The sequence below is a fragment of the Haliotis rubra genome, unplaced genomic scaffold, assembly GCF_003918875.1.
Source record: "Haliotis rubra isolate DU_JTF1 unplaced genomic scaffold, ASM391887v1 Scf1579, whole genome shotgun sequence".
NCBI classification, from domain to species: Eukaryota; Metazoa; Mollusca; class Gastropoda; order Lepetellida; family Haliotidae; genus Haliotis; species Haliotis rubra.
In genome coordinates, this window is record NW_025765535.1 from 81823 (window position 1) to 107622 (window position 25800).

General features: G+C 37.8%; 1 long non-coding RNA gene across 1 annotated transcript; it reads left to right on the forward strand.

The window, feature by feature from the left end:
• The first annotated feature begins 1662 nt into the window (after nucleotides 1-1662).
• On the forward strand, nucleotides 1663-22070 carry LOC124271134. The gene is made up of 3 exons (XR_006896954.1): nucleotides 1663-1818; nucleotides 17805-17811; nucleotides 21967-22070. It is a non-coding gene; the product is annotated as an uncharacterized LOC124271134 (long non-coding RNA).
• Nucleotides 22071-25800: the final 3730 nt, after the last annotated feature.

A 25800-nucleotide genomic window follows, 5' to 3' on the forward strand; every position in this document is an offset into this window, starting at 1 on the left:
AACTGACAATATTCAGCCCTAACAAATGTTATTTTATGTTAACAGGATGTGAAGAGTGTGGAAACAGTTCCTCAAAAACATCTGCACTGCCAAGTGGAAGAGGCTCCTCATCTTGTGGTCTTCCTTGACAGCTCAAAACACATCCTATGCCAATTCATTGTAGGAGACAATGTAAAGATTTTCCTTCAAACACAGTCATTGTTTGATGCAGTGATCAGTCTCCTTGGGAGCTACTATGTTTTTGATTTGGAGTACCCCCCCCTGCATATTGCCAGGTTCTTGGTCTGCTACAGCACTGGGTTGTATCTGACATATTTACTGGATCAAGGACATCCAATTGGATAAAGTTCAGTGATGAACTGACAAGATCCAAAGATAAACACTGAGATATTAGAATGTTTCCGAATCAAGCTTTGAACTTTCAAAAAATCTTGTCGGTAGTAGATATTTCTCTAATAATATGTTAAAACAAAAGGTAAAAAAGTCAGTTATACCAGGGAACATTCCAAGAAGACCTTTGTAAAAGGAAACAGACTGATTCTTCCTTTAGTTTTCATTACAATGATATTGTCAATTTCAAATTTATTAAAACTGCTGATATTCTAAAGAGAAGATTATTATACAAATTATGAAAGCCAAAAATTTTTCAAAGACCATTCATACTACCTATTGTTCATTCTGTTAGGCCAAACAGAAGTGTTCTTCCTGTTCAAAAGAATTGAATTTCATTTATTGTGCCAAATTGAACTAAATTTCGACCACCTCGTCTGTTCTCAATAAACATTATCTTGAACATTGTTCCATTGTGACATGGTGATCAAATATGTAATGATCTTATATATACCCCATAGGGAGTTGTTTTAAGTTTAATCCATTATATTACCCTGCAATCAAAAAGTAAACTTTGGTTCTCTCAGGACAAGATTACAATTGTCCGATTTGAACTCTCGCTCACTTTAGGAATTTCTGAATTTCGCTCACCTAAGATTAGGAGATGTCCCCCATAATCCCTCATTGTCTAAGGAATAGCACGCTTCATTGCTTTGCCTACCTTAGACAATACCTGATAATTCAGGGAAGTACTTTGCCTATGACAAAGTACTGATTATCCTATTGTTGTGCCAACAAATATGTTTGGTACTCATTTTTTTATTTCTTCACCAAGGTGATTTTGATAACCATCATTAGTGGACCATTAATTTAGTGATATTATTTGAATGTAGAACTATGTTGCTTCTATTGTTTACTTTTATACCTGTTTAATGCATAAAATAGTCAAAAACCTCTAAAATTTATTTTTCACATTTTATTTTATTTTCATGAGTGGGGGGAAAATACTGTTTTTTGATACTATTCTAAAAATGCAGTTTTGAAGAATTACTGATGATCTGCCTTGGAACATGTTTCCTCATATGACCATAAAGATTGAACATGTTTATGCTCTAATTCTTGGAGAAAGAGAATAGTTTAATTTCAAGCTTTATCAGAGTTTAAAAACTCAACTTTATTTGGCACTGTCTACCTTGTAATGTATAACGATGGCTTTAAACAAAGCAGTAGTTTCACTAGTTCTTGGGCTACCTGTATTATTTGACAATTTGACTGGGCTATAGGACTAGTGCCAATTTTGATCCCATATTCTCAAAAAAATGAAAGCACCATTGTATATTTCTGAAGGTGATGCGTACACTGTGCAGCTACTTTAGGTTACAAACAGCAATATTGTTTATATGTGTTGACAGTGTTGCCCTTATATTGTTCATTGTCTGATAGTTGCAATATGTATTGCAATGTATCAGTATCTTTGCATTAATTAATGTATATATGCATACCATTTTGATACCGTCCCAACCGTAGAAGGAATGGTTATCCTCAAAATACATGCCATTATCCATGTTCTGTTAAAATTCTGTCAAACGTTCACCATTCTGTTCCTTAAGACTAAAGGATTAACAGTATTACCGGTTATTTTTGCATGTGCCCTAAATAAATATGCAGTATTGTGAAGGATTCTGTGGACTCCTCTATCTGCCTATGTGCATTGAATGTAACAGTTTGCTCAATTTTGATGAGGATTTGATTTTTTATCTGATGAATAAATTCAATTGAAATTGTCTTTGCTGCTGTAATTTATTTAGTTGATTACTATTAGTTGTATTATATCGAACCCTGAAACTGTACTAAGTCCTTTTTGCTTTCATATTGATTACACCATAATGAATGTGAAGATAAATCTTTTGTCACCATGTCTTTTTTTATTTGGGAAATTATCACATTCAGTGTAATATCAAGGAGATTAATCAAGTTTCAGGGTTTTCAACAATAGCGGAACTGCATGTCACAATATCTGAAGACAACAGGAATTATTCTAGAGTTAACCATTGATGAAAGTTAATACTTGGATATACATTTCAGCCCAACTTTCTCAACGAAGTAATTTGTGGATCACATTTCTTTGTTACTTTACAAATGTGTTAAATTATTAACACTTACATCCTTATAAACATGTTAATGTGTGAAAAAAGTGTTACCAGCAAGCGTTATCAAATAAACATGTTAATGTGTTAATCTTGTAAACACTTTAACATGTTTTTAAATTAACACTAGTGTTAAACAGTATTAACACTTTAACATGTTAATTTACTGTTACCAAGATAGTGTTAATAATAGTGTTAATTCAATAACACTTGTTTTTACAGTGTAGGAAGTCTTTCTTTACTTCATTCAGCAAATGTGAGACGGACATAGCCTTTGCCAGGTAGGTGACCAATTCATGTCTTCGTTTATAAACAGCTGTCTCTACAACATTGCTCAAATCGTTCCCGACTTCATCAAATAACGACGACCTGGATTATGATCTCACAAGTGATCTAACAGTTTTGAATCTTTTAGCTCAATCATAAGTTTTGCACGACTATCAATTGTCAGAAGAGTGAGTGAGTATGGTTTTACGTCGCTGTTAGCAATATTCCGGCAATATCACGGCGGGGGACGACAGAAATGGGTGTCACACATTGTACCCAAGTGGGGAATCGAACCCGGGTCTTTGACCAAGCCAACGCTTTAACCACTAGATTTCCTTCACATATACTGGTTTCATGTTGGCAACCAAACTGATGTTTTCTGCAGAAAGTCGGCGCATGGCTCTTGCATGGTAATGTGACACAAGTTTTCGTATTTGGCAGTCTTTGTTTCAGATTTATTCTCAGAAATGTCTACTGGCTCCTTCCACACAAAGTTCAAATTTTGAATATCGCCATCAGGTGAGTGTGAGTCGAGTACAGACTTGAATGTGAGGCCATTTGTTTTCAGTGATTTTCTTGTCTGTCAATGGGTAGCACATCTCTGATGGAAACAAACTGAAAGTTTGCCTATGGGGACAGTAGACTTGTGATAGCTGAAAGGTGTTTGGCCATATCAGAGCGCTGTTGAAGTCTATCTGGAAGTCTGAACACTGCCACTGATCACTCAATTTCAAACTTCTTTCATGGGCATTTTAGAAGTTGAGTTGATGAAGAATGATGACAATTTTTATGGATATACAAATCTGTGAAGGGCGACGTTTCGACACACATTCAAATGTTGTCATGCATGAGAAACAAATAGAGAGAATATATACATGACTCGTTATTACAGTAGATTGGGGATGGGTGAGTTAAGATTTTAAGTCATACGGGCCATATTTAAGCCATATCGTGACTAAAACAAGGTATAGATTACGTGGCTTTGTAACCAACAAAGAACTATGTCGTATTGGCCAGTGGCAAGATCATTATATAACTCAATTATTTCGATTAAAAGTGGATGTTTACACGAAAGATTTTTATAGCCTGAAGGCAAGAAAGAGAATCTGAAAATATGATATATTGTGTATATTTAGTGCGTGTATTTATATATTTAAGAGCTGTTAGAATTGTGTTGCTTCTGCTGTGAAATTGAACTGTCATTGGGTAATCGGGAAGATATTCTTTTGGACCCAATGACAGTGGCACAAGCCACTGCACCACCATCCTTGGATCCATCAGTGAATAAGGATTTATATGTATTGTATTTACTTTTTAATTGATTAAATTCTTATTTATATTGTGGCACCCATGAAGGGCCACCTCCTCGTGGTGGGTGCTGGGTCACGCTAAGCGCCCTTCAACCCCCCGTTGTGGACCCAGGGGGGATATTTTGGTCCACCAACCCGTTTGCCGTGGGTTGCGCCCCTGTGTCGGTGGAGGACGGGATTCTGGTGGTTGAGGGCAATAGGTTCCTGGAACCGTGTTCCTTTTGCCCAACACACCACTTTGGCCCTGACTTCACCTAGACGGGTGGTAGAACTGGCCCGGTTCTACCAATCGGCTGGTCACGCCATGCCCTGTGCATGGACAACATTCAAATTTATGTTAATGTACATTTACATAATGTTGATATCGAATGTTGCATTTCCCGAATTATAGTATTATATACATTTGCCTAGAGTCCTATGCCAGAAGGCGGTGGCTCATGGGCCAATCTGGTGATAATGACCGCCAAATGATGCATGTCTCTAATTTCTTGTCTTGGGCCGAACCAGTCGGGCATGTAATTGGTAGACAAATGCAGCTATTTGTGTTGTTTTCTCTGGAGTATAACACCCTGTATCCCTGGTGTCGGCATCTTGGATATCCGGTGCTATTTGGCACTGTCCTTGTTGACACTCCGTGGTGGGTGGGGAGCAGGGTGCTGAATATTTTCCTTTCATCATGGCACTTCCACTATCTGGTTCTACTAGAAATGAAAAAAAGAGACGCTTAGAAGAATTAGATCTCTCTACTGGACATGTGTCTTCTAACAGTGACTCATGGGCTAGATTTCTTGTTATTGAGGCTTCGGACTTTCTTCCACTTAAACTTAATCCCTTTGCAATTTCAAAGGCCATCTCCGGAATTTGTGGAGAAGTTACAAATGTTACCCGTCTCCGTAGTGGCTCGCTTCTTGTCGAGTGTGCACGGGAGCAGCAATCTGTCAATCTGTTGTCGATCAAGACATTTGCAAACATAGAGGTTGCTGTATCTGCGCACAGGACGCTAAACTCTTGTCGTGGCATTATCCGAGACAGAGCACGTTGTCTCGCTGATATGTCAGAGGAGGACATTGCTTCAGAGTTGGCAGATCAAGGTGTATCTGCAGTGAAACGTTTCACAATTAAGAAAGAAGGCATTATTGTGAAAACTAACACGTATCTACTGACTTTTGACCGATCATCTCTACCAAAGTCTATCAAAGCTGGTTATTTCAACATCGGGGTGGATGTGTATGTCCCAAATCCACTCCGTTGTTTTAAATGTCAACATTTCGGGCATGGCTCGCAATCCTGTCGCAACTCCTCAGTCTGCCATCGTTGTGGTGATCGACATGATGGTTCTGACTGTGAGCAAGAATATAAGTGCGCCAACTGTAATGGTCCTCATTCTGCCTCATCAATGTCCTGTCCCGTGTATCAACGGGAATCACAGATATTGAAAATCAAATGCCAAAACAATATTTCATACCTTGAGGCAAAGAAACTGTTGACTCCACCAACTCAGACTCCATCAAATCTGACCTACTCTGCTGCAGTCACCCGCTCTGTAGCAACCTCCTCCGTGTCCTGTCAGACTGACTTGTCATGGGTTACATCACCTAAACCTATTCCTTCTGCTTCAGCCCTTCAGAGTATTCCGAAAGTCACACACTCTACGTCTGCTTCTCAAACAGAAAATCACAATGAGCATCAAGCTGAAACGTCTGTTTCTAAACCAGTCACTGAAACTTCAAAACAGAAGAAAGGAAAGAGATTAAATAGAGACAAACAACCTATTGTCTCTTCATCTCATGAGGTTTTTAACACAGAAAACATTTGCACCTCTAGATATGGAGGTTACTCTGTCCTCACAGGACAGGCGGGGGAATAGTTCCTCCTCACATTCACGTGGACTCACTCAAATTAAGCCACCATGAATCACTTGACCAATCTACTTCAGTGGAATTGCAGAGGACTGAAGAATAACTTCAATGAAATACAATTACTTATACAAGATCTTCAACCGTCAGCATTGTGTCTCCAGGAGACCTATCTTAAAAATACTGGTAACTTTAACTTAAGACGGTATAATGATTATCATTCTTTTTCCCCTCCAGGCGATAAAGCTACTGGAGGCGCTTCTATTTTGGTACATCAGAGTGTCATTCATATCCCTGTCACTCTAAATACAGATCTTCAAGTTGTTGCTGTTCGTCTGACCCTACACATTGCTCTGACATTGTGCAGCTTGTACATTCCTCCTTCTTCCAATATTCAAAAGTCCGATCTTCAAAATCTATTTGATCAACTTCCGCAGCCATGTCTCATCATGGGCGATCTAAATGGACACAACCCGCTTTGGGGAAATGCTCATATTAATACCAAAGGTAAAATCCTTGAAGAATTCATTTCCGATAACAATTTATGTATTTTCAACGACGACTCAGCCACTTATCTGCATCCAGCTACGGGAACATATTCTTCCCTGGATTTATCACTCACCGATTCAACCTTGTATAATGAATTCGAATGGATGGTCAATGATGATCTGTGTGGGAGTGATCACTTCCCCACCATTCTCAAAACAGTCAACCCTGGTGATGAACCCTGGTGATGATCCACTTTTATCGAGAAGGAACTTTGCCAGGGCTGACTGGTCATTATATGAGACTCTGTGTGCTGAACAATTAACTCATGATCGTTTTAAGAACAGTGAAGATCCTATTCAGTCGTTTTCTGATGTCCTTAATGGCATTGCTGACAGAACAATTCCTCAGTCCTCTGCGGTTCCGCATATTCGTAAACCATGGTTCAATAACGAATGTAAACAGGCCAGAAAGTGTAGGAAGAAAGCAGAAAAATATTTTCGCCGACATCCTACTGTCCATCATTTAGATAAATTTAAAATGTTAAATGCCAAGGCGCGACGCAGTTTTAAACAGAATAAGCGTCAGTCTTGGCGAAACTATGTTTCCAAAATAAATTCTCGAACACCGATGTCAAAGGTGTAGAACATGATACAAAGAATAAAGGGCAAAGGTTCCAAATCTACCGTTCATCATTTAAAGGACGGTGATAATTTGTTAACTGATAAGGCTGACATTGCCAATAAGCTTGGTGTAACTCTCGCCAAACATTCGTCTTCATCCAATTATGTCCCTGAGTTTCAGAAACAACAGGAGAAGAAAAGAATACATTTTACATCAGACAATGGAGAAGACTACAATGAATTATTTTCAATCCATGAGTTACGTACTGCCCTTGAGCAAGCTCATGATACAGCAACAGGGGCTGATAACATTCATTATCAATATACACTATCAGCTCTTGAAGCATTTACCGGAATCATGTTTGGAAACTCTTCTAAATATTTTTGACACAATATGGACTTCAGGGAATTTCCCACCTTCGTGGCTTAATGCCATTGTAGTCCCTATACCAAAGCCTGGCCGGGATCATACTGATCCGTCTAATTACAGACCAATCTCTTTAACGAGTTGTGTCTGTAAAACCATGGAACGAATAGTAAATAATCGATTAACATGGTATCTTGAAACCAACAACCTAATAACTAATATTCAATGTGGTTTCAGGAAAAATCGTAGTACCATTGATCAATTTTGGTACGATTAGAATCCTTTATCAAAAATGCTATAGTCAATAAACAACATGCAGTATCGATATTCTTTGATCTGGAGAAAGCGTACGATACCACCTGGAAGCATGGCATTTTAAAGGATTTACATGATTTTGGTTGAAGGGGTCGTTTACCTCTTTTTATATCACAGTTTTTAAAAGACAGGCAATTTCAAGTCAGAGTGGGTTCTACCCTGTCTGACCATTATAATCAGGATCAGGGTGTCCCACAAGGCAGTATTTTGTCTGTCACATTGTTTAGCATTAAGATCAACAGTTTATCCAAGGTTTTAAATGATTCCATTGATGGATCACTTTTTGTGGACGATTTTAATATTTCTTGTCGCGGTAAGAATATGCATACCATTGAACGGCAACTACAGTTGTGTTTAAATAAAATACATAAATGGTGTCTTGAAAACGGCTTTAAATTTTCTAAATCAAAACTAATTGCATACACTTCTGCCGTAAATATAAACCACATAAAGACCAGAACTGTTTTTAAATGGCACTCCCATCAAGGTTGTAAAGAGGCCAAGTTCTTAGGTCTCATTTTCGACTCCCATTTAACTTTTCTTCCGCATATCAAATCTCTCAAAACTAAATGCCTGAAGGCACTTGATTTATTGAAAGTCGTGTCTAATTCAAGGTGGGGAGGGGATCAAGCTACGCTCCTACACCTTTACAGATCACTTGTCCGCTCGAAGCTTGATTATGGCTCCATCGTTTATGGTGGAGCCTGCAAAAGCAACCTAAAACTCTTAGATTCAGTCCACCATCAAGGTCTGAGACTTTGTCTTGGGTCCTTCAGAACATCTCCTGTTGACAGTCTCTACGTCGAGGCAGATGAGCCTTCTCTTACCCAACGCCGTATAAAATTATCATTACAGTATATTACGAAGCTATATTCTAACGAGTCTAATCCTGCGTTTCACTGCATCTTCACTCCTCTTTATGAGGATTTGTATAACAAAAAGCCTTCTCTTGTTCCGCCTCTTGGGCACAGAATTAAACCATTCCTTTCTGCTGCCGGCATTGAGCTGGAGAATATATCTCCTTCTCGTCTTCTTTCTTCTCCTCCTTGGCAATTGGTGAGGTCAAACGTTCACTTAACAATATTAACCACATTTAAAAAAATCCGAAACTAATGATTTACAGTATAAACAAGAATTTAGTCAATTAAGAAATAAATATAAAACCTATAAATCCTTATATACAGATGGATCCGAGGATGGTGGCGCGGTTGCTTGTGCCACTGTCATTGGGTCCAAAACAATATCTTCCAGACTACCCAATGACAGTTCAATTTTCACAGCAGTAGCAAACGCGATACTAACAGCTCTTAAATATATTAATAAACACCGTAAATATAAACAATATATCATCTTTTCAGATTCTCTTTCGTGTCTTCAGGCTATTAAAAAATCTTTCTTGCAAACATCCACTTTTATTAGAAATTATTGAATTGCATAATGAGCTTGCTACTGGCCAATGCGACATCGTCTTTTGTTGGTTACCCAGCCACGTTGGCATCTCTGGGAACACGATGGCTGACATTGCTGCTAAGGCAGCCCTCAACAAATCTGTGACACCACTTGTTATCCCATACTCTGATTATAAAGCCAGCATTAGAACATACATCCGCGATCTAATGCAAAAGAAGTGGGACACCCAAGTAGGTATTAATAAATTACATGCAATAAAACCCTACATTGGTTACACTTACTTGGGTTGTCAGTCCAGATTTGAAGAGGTCATTATGCGGCGATGTCGCATTGGCCATACTAGATATACCCATGAATATTTGCTTAAAGGCGAAGATCCTCCGTTTTGCATCCCTTGTGATGAAAGAATCACAGTCAAGCATGTCTTGCTTGACTGCATTGAATATTCCATCACAAGGGATATATATTTCAAATCCAAAACTCTGAAGGATCTTTTTAATAATGTCAGTTCTCATTTAATTAATGCATTTTTAAAAAAATTAGATTTGTTGAGTGATTTGTAAATAGATATATATTTTATTATTGGTAGTTTAGATTAGCAACTGAGATTGTTAGTGGCTGTATCCTCAAAGGGGGTTGAAGTATTGTAAAATTATTGTCCTCCTGAGAGGGTATGTAAGTCCCAAAACATTTAGTCAATTTAAGTGTACCTGGTTTTTAATCGTAGAATAAGTGTGTGCTTTTAATTTATGGCTCGATTTCTCTTCTGTCGCCAATGGCTGAAGGGATGGTGTAAATCCAACTAGGGTCCATGCAGGTAGCAAAAGAAATGTAAGTCCCCATGGTTCCTAGTATGGTGATCTACCTTCAGTTGTTGGCGATCTTTTGCCCGTTTTTATATTGTATTGTCTTTGTAAATAAAATAGTTTTACATATTCATGCTAGTTTTAGACTCCATCTGTGATACTCTAGTTATTTTACAGTCCTTCGCTGACTGATACTTTAGCAACTTTAATTTATTATTTATATAAAACATTTCTCGTCACGATATGGCTGAAATATTGCCGATGTGACGTTAAATACTAACTCACTCACTCACTCACTATATATTCTAACGAGTCTAATCCTGCGTTTCACTGCATCTTCACTCCTCTTTATGAGGATTTGTATAACAAAAAGCCTTCTCTTGTTCCGCCTCTTGGGCACAGAATTAAACCATTCCTTTCTGCTGCCGGCATTGAGCTGGAGAATATATTTCCTTCTCGTCTTCTTTCTTCTCCTCCTTGGCAATTGGTGAGGCCAAACGTTCACTTAACAATATTAACCACATTTAAAAAATCCGAAACTAATGATTTACAGTATAAACAAGAATTTAGTCAATTAAGAAATAAATATAAAACCTATAAATCCTTATATACAGATGGATCCGAGGATGGTGGCGCGGTTGCTTGTGCCACTGTCATTGGAGTCCAAAACAATATCTTCAGACTACCCAATGACAGTTCAATTTTCACAGCAGTAGCAAACGCGATACTAACAGCTCTTAAATATATTAATAAACACCGTAAATATAAACAATATATCATCTTTTCAGATTCTCTTTCGTGTCTTCAGGCTATTAAAAATCTTTCTTGCAAACATCCACTTTTATTAGAAATTATTGAATTGCATAATGAGCTTGCTACTGGCCAATGCGACATCGTCTTTTGTTGGTTACCCAGCCACGTTGGCATCTCTGGGAACACGATGGCTGACATTGCTGCTAAGGCAGCCCTCAACAAATCTGTGACACCACTTGTTATCCCATACTCTGATTATAAAGCCAGCATTAGAACATACATCCGCGATCTGATGCAAAAGAAGTGGGACACCCAAGTAGGTATTAATAAAGTACATGCCATAAAACCCTACATTGGTTACACGTACTTGGGTTGTCAGTCCAGATTTGAAGAGGTCATCATGCGACGATGTCGTATTGGCCACACTAGATACACTCATGGGTACCTATTGCAAGGTGAGGATCCTCCGTTTTGTATCCCTTGTGATGAGAGAACCACGGTCAAGCATGTCCTGCTTGACTGTGTTGAATTCTCCATCATAAGGGTAGATATTTTAATGTCAAAACAATAAAGGACCTTTTTAGTAATGTTAACTATCATTTAATCATTGATTTTTTTAAAGGAGATAGATCTGTTAAATGAATTTTGATATATGTTTTGTAAATAGATAAGGTTTTATAATTGGTAGTTTAGATTATCAACTAAGATTGTTAGTGGCTGTACCCTCAAAGGGGGTTGAAGTATTGTACAATTATTGTCCCCCTGAGGGGGTACGTAAGTCCCAACACATTTAGAGTATATTTAGGCTTACCACGTTTTTAATCGTAGAATATGTGTGCTTTTAATTTAAGGCTAGCTTTCTCTTTTGTCGCCAATGGCTGAAGGGATGGTGTAAATCCAACTAGGATCCATGTAGGTAGCAAAAGTAATGTAAGTCCCCATGGTTCCTAGTATGGTGATCTACCTTCAGTTGTTGGCGATCTATATAGCCGGTTTTTTATACTGTATTGTCCAATTAGTACTATCAGTTTGAACTCTCCATACTAGTTTTAGTTGTAATTGTGATATTCTAGTTGTTTTACTGTCCTTCGTCGACAAGTTTTTTATAATATACATATATTTCATTTCAACATCAAATGTTCTCGTCACAATATGGCTGAAATATTGCCGATGTGACGTTAAATATTTACTCACTCACTCACTTATTTATATTGTAATTAATTAGTTTCTGATTTTGTGAATGCTGTTAGTGTTGGGTCAACTAGTGGCCTCACCAATTGCCAAGGAGGAGAAGAAAGAAGACGGGAAGGAGCTATAATTTCCAGCACAATGCCAGCAGCAGAAATGAAAGGTTTCACTCTATTACCAAGAGGGGGAACAAAAGAAGGCTTCTTGTTATACAAATCCTCATACAGGATTGAAGACACAGTTATGTGCAGGGTTTGACTCGTTGGAATATAGTTTTGTTATATACTGTAAAGTTAATTTTATACGGCGTTGGTTCAGCGATGGCTCATCAGCCTCGACGTAGAGGCTGTCGACAGGTGAAGTTCGAAAGGAGCCAAGACAAAGTCTAAGACCTTGGTGGTGAACAGAATGTAAAAGGTCTAGGTTGCTTTTGCAGGCTCCACCATATACGATGGAGCCATAATCAAGTTTTTAACGGACCAATGATCGATAAAGATGTATGAAGGTAGCTTGATCCCCTCCCCACTTAGAATTGGAAACGACTTTCAGCAAGTCAAGTGCCTTCAGGCATTTAGTTTTAAGGGGATTTTATATGTAGCAGAAACAAAACGTTAGGTGTGAGTCAAAAATAATACCCAAGAACTTGTCCTCCTTTAAAACTTTAATGGGTGTGCCATTTAGAAACAGTTCAGGGTCTATATACGGTTTATGTTTTCTACACAAATGTATACAATTAGTTTTGGATTTAGAAAATTTAAAACCGTTTTCAAGACACCATTTATTTATTTTATTTAAACACAACTGCAGTTGCCGTTTAATAGTATGCTTATTTTTACAACGACAAGAAATATTAAAATCATCCACAAAAAGAGATCCATCGATTGAATTATTTAAAACCTTTGATAAACTGTTGATCCTATCACTGAACAATGTGACAGACACAATACTGCGATGTGGGACAGCCTGATCCTGACTGTAATAATCAGACAGGGTTGAACCCACTCGGACTTGAAATTATCTGTCTTCTAAAAACTGTTATATAAAAAGGGGTAAACAACCGCTCAAACTAAAATCATGGAGATCTTTCAAAATGCCATACTTCCATGTCGTATCATATGCCTTTTCAAGATCGAAAGAAATCGATACAACATGTTTATTTACCACGGAATTTTTGATGAAAGACTCTAATCGTATCAAATGATCGATGGCACTACGACTTTTCCTGAAACCACATTGAATGTCAGTGGTGAGGTTGTTGGTTTCCAGGTTCCAAACTAGACGATTATTAACCGTACGTTCCACTGACTTACAAACACAGCTGATTAAAGAAATTGGTCTGTAATTAGTTAGATCGTATGATTCGGGCCAGGTTTAGGAGTAGGAATGATTATGGCATTGCACCATGATGGTGGAAAATTACAAGAAGTCCATATACTGTCAAAGATAATGTTTCTAAACATGATTCAGGTAGATGATTAAGGAGCTGATAATGAATATTATCGGGTCCTGAAGCAGTGTCATGAGCTTGCCCAAGGGCAGTATGGAGCTCATGAATGGAAAAGGTTTCATTATAATCCTCCCCATTATCTGAATTAAATTTTCTTTTCTTTTTTTCTTGCTTGTTTTTAAATTTCTGAAAAGTTGTTGAATAATTGGATGAAGAGGAATGTTTAGTTAACGTTTCACCTAATTTGTTAGCAATATCAGATTTTTTCTGTTAAAAAAGAATCACCCTCCTTAAAATGGTGCACACTACATTTGGAACCTTTACCTTTTATCTTTTTCACCATATTCCATACCTTAGAAATAGGTGTTTGTGAGTTAGTTTTAGAAACATAATTTCGCAATGACTGTCGTTTGTTTTGTTTAGATGTACGACGAGCGTTGGAAATTTTGAATTGGTTTAAGTTATGGCCTGTTGGGTGCCGACGGAAATATTTTCTGCCTTTTTCCTAGCTCTTCTAGCTTGTTTGCAGTCAATAGTAAGCCATGGCTTACGAATGTGTGGAATCATAGAGGACTTGGGAATACAATCATCAGCAATCAAATTTCATTCATCAGAAACATCTGAATAGGATCAGACACATTTAGAAAGAATTCGGGTTTTAATCTGTTTGTGTGTAAGGTCTCGAATAAAGACCAACTGCCTTGTTAAAGTTCTACCTAGACGATGGTACAGCATCACTGGGGTTTATGGCTGAAAGTATAGTGGGAAAATGGTCACTTCCACAAAGATCATCGTGGACTGACCATTCAAATTCATTGTATAAGCTGGAATCCGCAACGGATAAATCTAGAGAGGAGTATGAGCCAGCTGCAGGATGAAGATATGTGTTTACTTAGAATTATCATTGAAAATACATAAATCAGTATTTGTGAAGAAATCCTCAAGAATCTTTCCTTTTGCATCGGTGTTATTACTACCCCAAAGTGTAATGGATATGACCATTTAAGTCTCCCATGACAAGACATGGTTTTGGGAGTTGGTCATAGAGCAGCTGAAGATCAGATTGCTGCAGAGACGATGATGGCGGGATATACAATGAACACACGGTAACAACAATATGCAGAGCAACACGGACCGCAACTGCATGAAGAGGGCTATTGAGAGGAACAAGACTGTGGATAGTTCCACGATTCACTAAAATAGAAGATCCTCCAGTAGCTATATCACCTGGAGGTGAGAAACTGTTGTAGGAATCATATTGTCTAATATCAAATTTATCCGTGGCTTTAGATAGGTTTCTTGCAAACATGATGCTGATTGCTTGAAGTCTTGAATTAAAAGTTGCAAATCATTGAAATTGTTTCTATGGCCTCTACAGTTCCACTGAAGAATATTGAAAGAACAGCTCATGGAGGCTGAACTGGAGATCGTGATCCTGAGGAAGATCCTCTCCGTTGAGTTAGTGGAGATGAATTGACTTCCATGTCTAAAGGTTCAAAGTTGTTATGAACCACCACAGGGGATGTTAATCGGGAAGGTACCTCTACATGTTTGAGGGTCCTTGACTTTAATTGTTTCCTTTCTTTGCTTGTCAGTTTTACAGTTTTTTGTGATAACTTTGCTGTCTCAGTTTCAGATTCATGCACTGGTTCAGGTGCAGTCTGACGTTCAATATGAATCTGTCTGTGACGCAAACGTTGAAGATTTATTGCCGTGTTTAGCAATTGAAGACAGTGATTGTTTGTCCGTGACCCAGCAGATGTCAGTCTGACATGCTCTGTCAACAGCGCACTTTGAAGATAAAGGTACGAGATTGTAGATAGAGTAGTATAGGGCAGGAAACAAACCCATTTTTGGGGGGTGATTTGATCAAATTGAGAGGTATACATGATCTATATATCAAATTAAAGCTGAAGACCTATAGAATAATATTAGACATGATGTGGAAATATTCGCGTGGACACTTTCTGGTAAAACCGGATTTTGGGTCAAAAACACTAAAAATCATAATTTTCCAAATATCTACCCCATTCAAACAAATTCACCATCAAATGAAAGGTTGCCCTCTGTACAATAGAAAAATAATAGTGATTGCAATATTTAGACATAAAATTCATTGCATGATTGAAAATTTGGGTAAAAAATGTAATTTTCGGTCCTCCTTTTTGTCAGGTATGATACAGTAGAAGAATAATAAATGTAATTGGTATAATTTCAAAATTACCTTTTAATCACTCATTACTATCATCATTACAGGTAAAGATACATTAATATCTCTAAAATAGAACATTGTTAAAGATACTGAAATATAAGTGTAATGTGTTAGGAACCAACAATCCTTCAAACTAGATTCACTTGCTGTTCTTTTTGTAAAGCAATAGTATGTCTTGTGTTAAAGGTTATTGTAATAACTAACAACTTGGAAAAGGAATATGATTATTACACAGGTCATTCTTCTTCATTGTCACTGGTTATCTTCACCAAGATCATTCATGGTGTTAGTGCAATTCTGTCCACGCTTGCAAGGACACAGTTCAATACAGATTGCTCTGTCTAGAAATGCACCATACCGAGGAGCATGGGGACTTGCAGCAGAGTGCAAACAAGGCAGTCAAGAACTTCCGAAGCAGTTTGATGTTCAGACAATGTGGGGTTGAGCAATCCATTCACCCTAGTCCAGGCAAAATCTTCAAGGTTACCAAACTCTGGTTTACCACAATGAGAACTTGTCCAGATGCTAGTTTGCGGCATCACACGCTTAACGTGCTGTCGAAAGCTGTCTTCGCATGAGGGAAGTTTGGCAAGCTCAATGTCTGTTGAAATCTCATGTCATTCAAAGAGTGACGTGGTTTAACCTTCTTCCTGGGGTCATACAAGGCTGACGTTAGATTGCCTGCAGACCTCCACTGCTGCATCAAGGTTTCCTGAAGATAAGACTTGATGACTTGAAAACAGATCTTTGTCTTTCATCTTTGTCTTCTTGCCAACATGAAAATAATGCTGATGATGTATCTCAGCCAGTAAAGGCATGGATTCCTGGCAAAGCAATGACATTGATGATCCAAGAAGATGGCAGATGTTATGGACATGATTGAACCGGTGCTTGTCCTTGACTTCAGAAGACACTCCAGTTTTCACGGACATGCTCCATTTGTGGACAATAGCAGATATATAGTATGAGAACATCTGTATCAGGGGACTTGATGATGATACTTCCTTGGGTATGCCTCTCTTCAAACTCACCATTGCAGTACATGGCGTGGAAGAGCATGCATGTATCAACCTCTTCTTGAGAACTTTCAAGTTTATCAATGCAAGCATCACGGGTGGGGGGGGGGGGGATCAATTTGGTCACCATTCCATCTTCATATCTTCCTGAGAGATACAATCCTCCTTGTGGTTCTGTTGACACTGTAGCAACTTGGACTTTGGTACACAAAACGTTGTTAACTGTGACATGTTCTCAGATACACCAAGAAACTTGTTCCTCTGTGGAATCTGTCTGCCTGATGACACTTGATGCTTCTTGCCGGTGTTGAGGTCAGCCCTTCGTGAACGTTCTGCAGACTTAGTGGAGCTGCGATTGTCATACTGGTCGAACATATCTATGACAGTATCAGCCCTGGTGAAACACTGCTTCATATTTTGCATATAACTGTCAGCAACACTATCCAACGCGGAGGGAATGGCAGGTTTCATACTTATCAATATTGCCATTGTATGGCGAATGTGGACAGTGTCTTTTTGTCAAAGTCTCGTAAAGTGTCAACATTCTGTACAATTTCTTCTAATTTGTCTGTCAAATCGGCATTGGATGTCTTCCTCCTTGATCCATCTTCATTGAAAAGTAATGTAGGAACTGATCCTATGGGATGTGCGAGAATCTTGGCCATTGTGACATCATCACGACAATCTGTCAGACATAATGGTCTTCTAAAGACCATTTCTGCGCGCAAATGCACAAGTCGAACAGTCCCATCTTCACTAAGAAACATCTATGATAAAGCAAATCCTGACCACAAAGATCATTTCCAAACAACTGCACAAGTCTGGTAAAAACATCGTCTTGGCTCAATTGGGCAGTGATTGTAATTCTCCAGGTGATAAATTTGTTCGAGCACTAATTATGATGCAGTACTCGGCAGATGAATGTTTACTCTTTGGACTTGGTCCTTTAAGTCCATTTCTCTTTGAAGTTAACCTGAAATAAGGAAAGTTTCATAATCAAATCTTCTTACATTTATTAACAGTAGAACATATTTCATAAAGAGAGTGGGTGGTGGGGTAGTACAGTGGTTAAGACGTTCGCTCATCACGCTGAAGACATTGGTTTGATTCCCCACATGGGTACAATGTGTGAAGTCCATTTCAGGTGTCCCCCGCCGTGATAGTGCTGAAATGTTGCTAAAAGCGGAGCAAAACTAAACTCACTCATAAAGAGAATTCCTTTCTTAAACATGAAAGGTCATTATGATTTGGGTTAAGAGCAACATTTAAAGTAAATATGTCTTACAAATAAAGTTAGAATTTTATCAATAAATAAGTCAATGTAGGTGTAACTTCTGTGATACTATATATAGATATATATATATCTAAAAGGCTCATGAGAGAGTGATCTTTTTTGGACTTGTCCAAACTGCACTGGCTTTGGCTCCATTGCTTAAGTTTTTCAGAAATATACCTGAATGAAAAAAATTTAAACTTGAAATCTTCAAAGATTTAAAATATATCATTGTTTCAGGGAGGAAAACATTTCATGAAAAGAAATGCCCTTCTTAAACACAAAATTTCATTTTGACACAACAAAATAAGAGCTTTTTGTTATGTTTAATATTCATTATAAAGAAAAGTTAGGATCTCATCCCTGAATATATGTGACTGTATGCGAAACTACTGTGAAATACATACATACCTAAAAGGTACGTTGAAGTGTTCAATTTTGGACTTGACCTATCTTGACAGAATTGGGCACTTATGTATCTGTATAAGTTTAAGTTTAATCATTAAATTTGTTTACATTCGTAATGTATCAATAAAAACAAGAGAAAAACTATTTCAAAAAGGGAAATGTCTTTTTAAAAAATACAAGCTTTCATTATGATGCTACATGAAAATGATAGCAATTTTTTAAAAAATATGTACATTGTATTTTAAAACATCAAGATAATAAATAAAAGAATGTATGTGAAACTATTAAAGGTAAAAGTTTAACAAATAAAGAAATCTAATGCGCAGTTTTGAAGAAAACCTTTGCAATCAATTTTCTTGTTATATTTTACCAAAAACATTCAAATATAAATTAAAAGGTATTTTAGTGAAAATAATGTTGGACAGCATGCACATATTGAATTATATCAATGTTTATAAATATAATTCAATCTAATAAATATTTTTTGAAGAAACTGTCCTGTCAAATTATAAGGTAGTGTTTATATTTTGGTGGAAAAAAAATTACATATATAACAAAATTATGTTTGGGGAAATTATATACGTTAAGAAAGAAATTATTTCATTTCTACATTTTTATAATCAACATATCTTCTTTAAAAATCACTTCAAAACATATTTATTGCTATAATTGGTGTGTTTTTTTAGTTGAGGGTCACAATCGGGTAATATTAAGTTGTAGGGAAATATTGCTTACACTGACAAGGCATTTTATACAGGGTGGCCCTCTCAGGGTTTCAGAATGTTATCTGTACATTTTTTCAAAACTTCTTTGAAAAGAATCATCAAAAGCCTAATAAAATCATAATTTTATAATATCTGAAATATAATTGGACCAATAATAGAAAGATAAAGCATAAGATTCTCAGAATAGGATTTGACGAATATTTTCCTCCTTAAAATGGCCTCTCAAGGAGTTTCATCAGTTAAAACTTTAGAGTTAGTTATCTTGAAATCTGTCAATGAAACAGTTGACTTTAAACATGCAAAATGCCATGAAAATACCTTAGAATATCAGGTAAAATAACAAATTACCTATTTGAAATGCATTTCAAAATTTTATCATCAAACAAGATTAGTGCATAACTAACCCACTGGTAATCTTCTGTAATTTCTATCATTGAAACATAAGGTTCTGTGGAAATGTACACAATTAGAAAACAACTTACCTCAATAATGATATTGAAGAAATCTGAAGACTTGTCAATGCTTCGAATGAAAATCTTTGGAAAAAGATTTAACAAGCTTTCAAGTTCCAAATGTCAACACTGCTAGGACAGGAAGTGGTCTCAGCAGACTGCAGGAAGTACTGGTAGTACTGTTTTCTTGATGACTCATTTTACGGCAGAGTTTCTCTACAGACTTTATTGGTGTGACATAAAAACGTTTTCATAAGAAAATGTCCACATAAATTTCACCACATCATTTTTTTTCTTAATGCTCAGATCACAAGCTTTCATTTCATGTATAGATTGTGTATACCTCTCTCAGATATCAAAAACAAATGGTTTTTGAAGGAATATCAGGTTTGTGTCCTGCCCTAGTAAGAGTTTGCGGAGTCAGTAATGTAACTGCTTCAGAAAAGGAAATATTATTGGATACTCGGGTTTGAGTATTTGTGATTGTTTCTGGTAGAATGGACAAGATTTTGATGAAGAGAAGTGCTCACCGTTGCAGTTAGCACACCTAATGTCATCTGTGCAGGTAGCACCGTCATGATCTTTACCGCAACGGGAGCAAGTTGGGGACGTATTACACGACCTGGCCCCATGCCCAAACTTCTGACAATTATAACATCGGAGTGGATTTGGTATATATACATCCACTCCGATGTTGATAACCAGCCATGATTGATGATGGTACTTTGGGAAGTGCAAACGTAAGAAGATAAGTGGTCGTTGTTATAACTCTATCCTGATCTTTTCTGGTGAATCTTTTTACAGAAGTGACTCCTTGAGATTTGAGTTCTGATACTATCTCATCCTCGGACATGCCAGAAAGACACCTTGCACGATCTCGGATGACACCCCCTCTTCGAATTTAAATATTTGTGCACAGAGACAGCGATTTCAGTAGTTCCAAAATGATCTGCTTTGAGAAGATTAATTGACTGTTGACGCCGTGAACATTCGATAAGCAGGGATCCATTTCTGAGACGCGTTACATTCTTGACATTTCCACAAATCCCTTCAACAACCTTGGACACAACAAAAGGGTTAATCTTGAGAGGTGCTCCATCAACGCCATTTAACGACCAGAAACCGTGGCCATGAGTCGATGTTACTTTGAGAGATACTTTCAGAAGGAGAAATGGTATCTGTATCTAAATGTCTTCTTTTATTTTTTTACCTAGAACCAGTGTTGAGTACGTTTGCCATGATAAGAAAAATCGTTAAACATCCCCGCGCCCCACCCACCATGGAGTGTCAACAAGGACAGTGCTGAAGTGGAAGCCGACTACAAACACTAGAGTTACAGGGATGCTATCCACCAGCAAAAGAGACACAGGTAGCTACAATAGTCAAACAGAACAAAAGTAAGGCTGGTTCCGCCCTAGACATTTACGTGAAGACAAAGAGAACCCGGAGGTCAATAATGCCAGATTTGCCCATGAGCCACCGCCTTCTGGCATAGGACTCTAGGCAATTAAATAGATCAATAATTTATAAATAGATCAATAATTTATAAATAGAAAATCAAAATGGCCAAGACCCCACTAGAATTAAATGTGCAAAATTATTCACTATGCACAGAGCATGGCGTGACCAGCCGATTGATAGAACCGGGCCAGTTCTAGGTGAAGTAAGGGGCGAAGTGGTGTGTTGGGCAAAAGGAACACGGTTCCAGGCCCTCAGTGCCCTCAACCACCAGACTCCCGTCCTCCACCGACAGAGGGGCGCAACCCACGGCAAACGGGTTGGTGGACCAAATATACCCCCGGGTCCACACGGGGGTTGAAGAGCGCTTAGCGTTACCCAGCACCCACCACGAGGAGGTGGCTCTTCACGGGTGCCAGATTGGGGATGAGTTGTTTGTACAATAAATGAGGTTGATGTACAACGCTTGTATAGGAGATTGCGCAAGTGATTGGAAGCCAGTTAGGTGACATACCAGGTTAGAATGAAAGCTTATACAAATGATAGGAAGCCAGGTTAATGTTTATATAATGGATGGGGTTGATGCACATTGCTTTTATGAAATGTATAGAAACAGATGATTACACATCATCTGTAATTCATAATTATATTTCTTGTGTACATCATCTGTTTCAATACAGCATGTCATACAAACTATGTACATCAACATCGCTGACGTGGTTGACACACACGTCATCGTACCAGTTGCGTAGGTCGATGCATGTTGTTGATCACAGGATTGTCTGGTTCAGACTCGATTATTTGCACAACCGCCGCCATATAGCTGGAATATCGCTGAGTGCGGTGTAAAACTAACCTCACTCACTCACCCAATTACAGAGGGTTACAGTTCTCATTTTCTCTAGTTAACTATATGTGTCAGTTATTAATAATAGGCTCAGGTTTTGGACTGATGCTTATTGCAAGATGTCAGAGTCGCAGGCAGGGTTCAGAGTTGGTTACTCGACTATAGGTAACATTTTCATTCTGGAAACTATTATTAAGAGGATTCTATCTAAAAAAGCGAAATTATATGCTTTTTGGTAGAGTTTTCAAAAGCGTTTGATTTGGTGAATAGGGCAAAATTATGGTCTGTATTAAATGAGAAGGGCGTGTCTCCTAAAATGTGGAACTGTGTCTGATCCATCTATGATTGTGTCAAATCTTGCGTGAAACCAAATAACATGTTTTCCAAAATGTTCCAGTGTAATATCGGAGTGCGTCAGGGGTGTTTTTTTAGCCCCTTTCTATTTTCTATTTTTATAGATGATTTGGCTATTGAAACTGAGTCTTCTTGTTATCCTGGTACACAGATGCATCCAGAACTAACTCAAGTATTTCTCCTGCTGTTCGCTGACGACGTAGTCCTCCTCTCCGATACTATCTATTGCCTACAAAAGCGTGTTAATGTTTTGGAAAAGTATTGCGTTGAGTATGACCTTTCCGTTAATCTAGATAAACTCAAAATCTTTGTCATTAGAAATGGAGGTAGGCTTTCTAAATATGCAGAGTGGTTTGTGAGTGTTATGGGAATAGATTGTGTCCCACGGTATAAGTATTTGGGTGTTCTCTTTTCTCAAAGCTTGTCGTGGCATAATAAAATGTTTGATAATTCCATGCTACAATCTAAAAAGGCCCTCGAAGTTAAACCTATTCTCGGTGACATCTTTTTCAGGATTTTTTACTCAAAAGCTTTACCGATTCTACTCTATGGGGTTGAAGTCTGGGGGCTGGATTGTGATACTAGTTTAATCGAGAAAGTTCAAACTTTGGCCTGTAAATATTTACTTGGTGTCAAAACGTCTACCCCAAATGACATCGTTCGAGATGAGTGTGGCAGATATCCTGTTTATGTTTATGCTTACAAACGTTGTATTAAATATTTGTATAATCTAGTGTTGGGAATTGGTTTAAATATCACAATTGATGATTGGTTCATGACAACCGATCAATCATCGAAAATAATTCGTTAGCGTCATTTATCAAATCTTCCTTGCTGTGTTAGTTAATGCACAAAATATCTAAAAAAAGATTTAGTTCTTTGGGGTTTTTCTTTGCAAATTGCACAAATGCATTTGCAAATTTCACATCTTAAAAGGATGACGAGTATGTTAGGAACATAAATTTCCTGTGGTTTGGGAAAAATTCAATCAAGACTCACTCACTCACTTGCAGTGCTAATGAAATGTAACGGACAAAACCAACCTTGTGAAAATTATTGTTAAAGCAAACTAGTGTTCCAGAATTGTTTGTGTTAAATTATACGAAAACATGATTGATTGCTTGGTCGTTAAGTGATTGCGACCAATCTTTGATTATTTCAATTAATCTGACCACCACTAGTATAAACTGCTGAATATGCCAGTATCTCGTCTGCCCAGTGCTTAACTTATTATTGTTAGATGCTAGCCATGGTAAAACAAATTGGGTATCATAACTTAAGCTATTACTTTACAATATGGGATTTGGATATGTGTGGGAAAGACAGTATATCAGTAGCTTAAATTCCTTCCTGTCTATATTTATGATCAGGACTCAACATATATCACATCAAAAATGGCATAACTCGTTATCAAGTTCTAACACTTTTTCATATTCTCTGTGTAATCTTTCTATGGAACCATATCTTAGTGTTATTAACATTAGTAAATTTCACATTTCTCATGCACAGCTTCGTTGTGGTTCCCATCAGTTAAATATTGAGACAGGTAGATACACATCTAGCCTAGATATCACAGGTTATGTTACATGTGTGATAATGGATATAAAGAAAACGAGTATCATTTCCTTTTAGTGTGTACTGCATACAAATCTTTGCGCACTAAATATATTTCTGCCAAGTTTTATACATACACTCTTTGTCAAATTGCAATATATTGATGACCCCAAACAATACTTTTGTCGTCAGAAATGTAGCAATGTTTATTTATTATGCTGCAAAGCACCACCAATCAAATATGGCTGCAAATATACAATATTTGTATTTGCATTATGGGCCGATGGCCTACATACACTCTGCAAATAAAGAAATACGCAAATGTGAATGAATACATTTTGGCTTAAGCTGTTAAACGTCTTAACCATCTTACAGTTCTACGGCGTGACGTATATAGAGAATATTACACTCTGTCTCATTACATACGAATTATACGAAACGAGTGTCCTTCCTATGGTATCTGACCGAGGCGAAATATCAGATATCATAGGAAGGTCACGAGTTTCGTATATGCTCTGTCAGATAACATAGGAAGGACAGTCGTTTCGTATAATTCGTATGTAATGAGACCGAGTGTGGTATTTTATTTATTACCCACGTCTGACATGCATTAATTTGACAAAATAGCGTATTTTTGTTATGTTTTTGGTTTCAAACCGAAACCGGTTTCATAAAGAGGTTGCGGAAGAGTTTTGTACTGTAGAACAATAATTGCATGACGTCACACTGTAATGACGTCACTACCTTGGTAACCGACGTCACGATGCATGTCAGTTGTCATCGCCTCGTACAGCGTCCTACGGTAAACTACTCCGTAGCACCTCGATTCTTGGTTTCCAGTTGCTTCATTCGGCTAACATCACTTGTGGAAACATTGCGTTTATGTTTTTTGCAATGTTTACATTCCCACAATGCATTTAAGTTGTAGATTGAATGAATTCACGTGTTTGTTATGAATGAAAAAATAGTTACGCCAGAATGTGACCTAATTGAGAGGTCATCGGTTATCCAATCAAATCGTTAGAATCTCAGGTCAAGTCATTACGACACAGGTCAACGCGATACGACACGTACGAGATTAGTATGCAAAAACCCATACGTTGACCACGTGGTTAATACATTACGTTATAACTTACGTTCTTCAACCCCCTGGACTGACTGACTGAGTTTAGTTTTACGGCGCTTTTAGCAATATTCCAGCAATATCACTGCGGGGGACACCAGAAATGGGCTTAACACATTGTGCCCATGTGGGGAATCAAACCCGGGCCTTCGGCGTGACGAGCCAACGCTTTAACCACTAGGCTACCCCACCGCCCTCAACCCCCTGGATGCCACAGGGACATATATAGAGAATACCACACGAGGTCTCATTACATACGAATTATACGAAACGAGTGTCCTTCCTATGGTATCTGACCGAGCGAAAGTGAGGTCAGATAACATAGGAAGGTCACGAGTTTCGTATAATTCGCATGTAATGAGACCGAGTGTGGTATTTTATTTATTACCCACGTCTTACATGCATTAAATTGGCAAAATAGCGTATTTTTGTTAATATTTTGGTTTCAAACCGAAACCGGTTTCATAAAGAGGTTGCGGAAGAGTTTTGTACTGTAGTACAATATTTGCATGACGTCAATGCCTTGGTAACCGACGTCACGGTGCATGTCAGTTGTCATCGCCTCGTACAGCCTCCTTCAGTAAACTACTCCGTAGCACCCCGTTTCTTGGTTTCCAGTTGCTTCATTCGGCTAACATCACTTGTGGAAACATTGCGTTTACGTTTTTCGACGGGTATAATGTCTCAGTTCGACTCACAATTAAACAGCGACACGGCAACGTTCGCGATGTTCACATTCCCACACTGCATTTAAGTTGTAGAATGAATGGATTCACGTGTTTGTTATGAATGAAAAAATAGTTACGTCAGAATGTGACCTAATTGAGAGGTCATCGGTTATCCAATCAAATCGTTAGAATCTCAGGTCAAGTCGTTACGACACAGGTCAACGCGATACGACACTCGTGTGACGTACGAGATTAGTATGCAACTACCCATACGTTGACCACGTGGGTAATAAATGTCCTTCCCCTTCAACCCTCAATTTGAAGTCGAATAAAAATCAAAATATTTCGAATTCTGCGGGACATTTCCTGTTTCTTGATACCATCCACTATTATTTTAGACAAAGC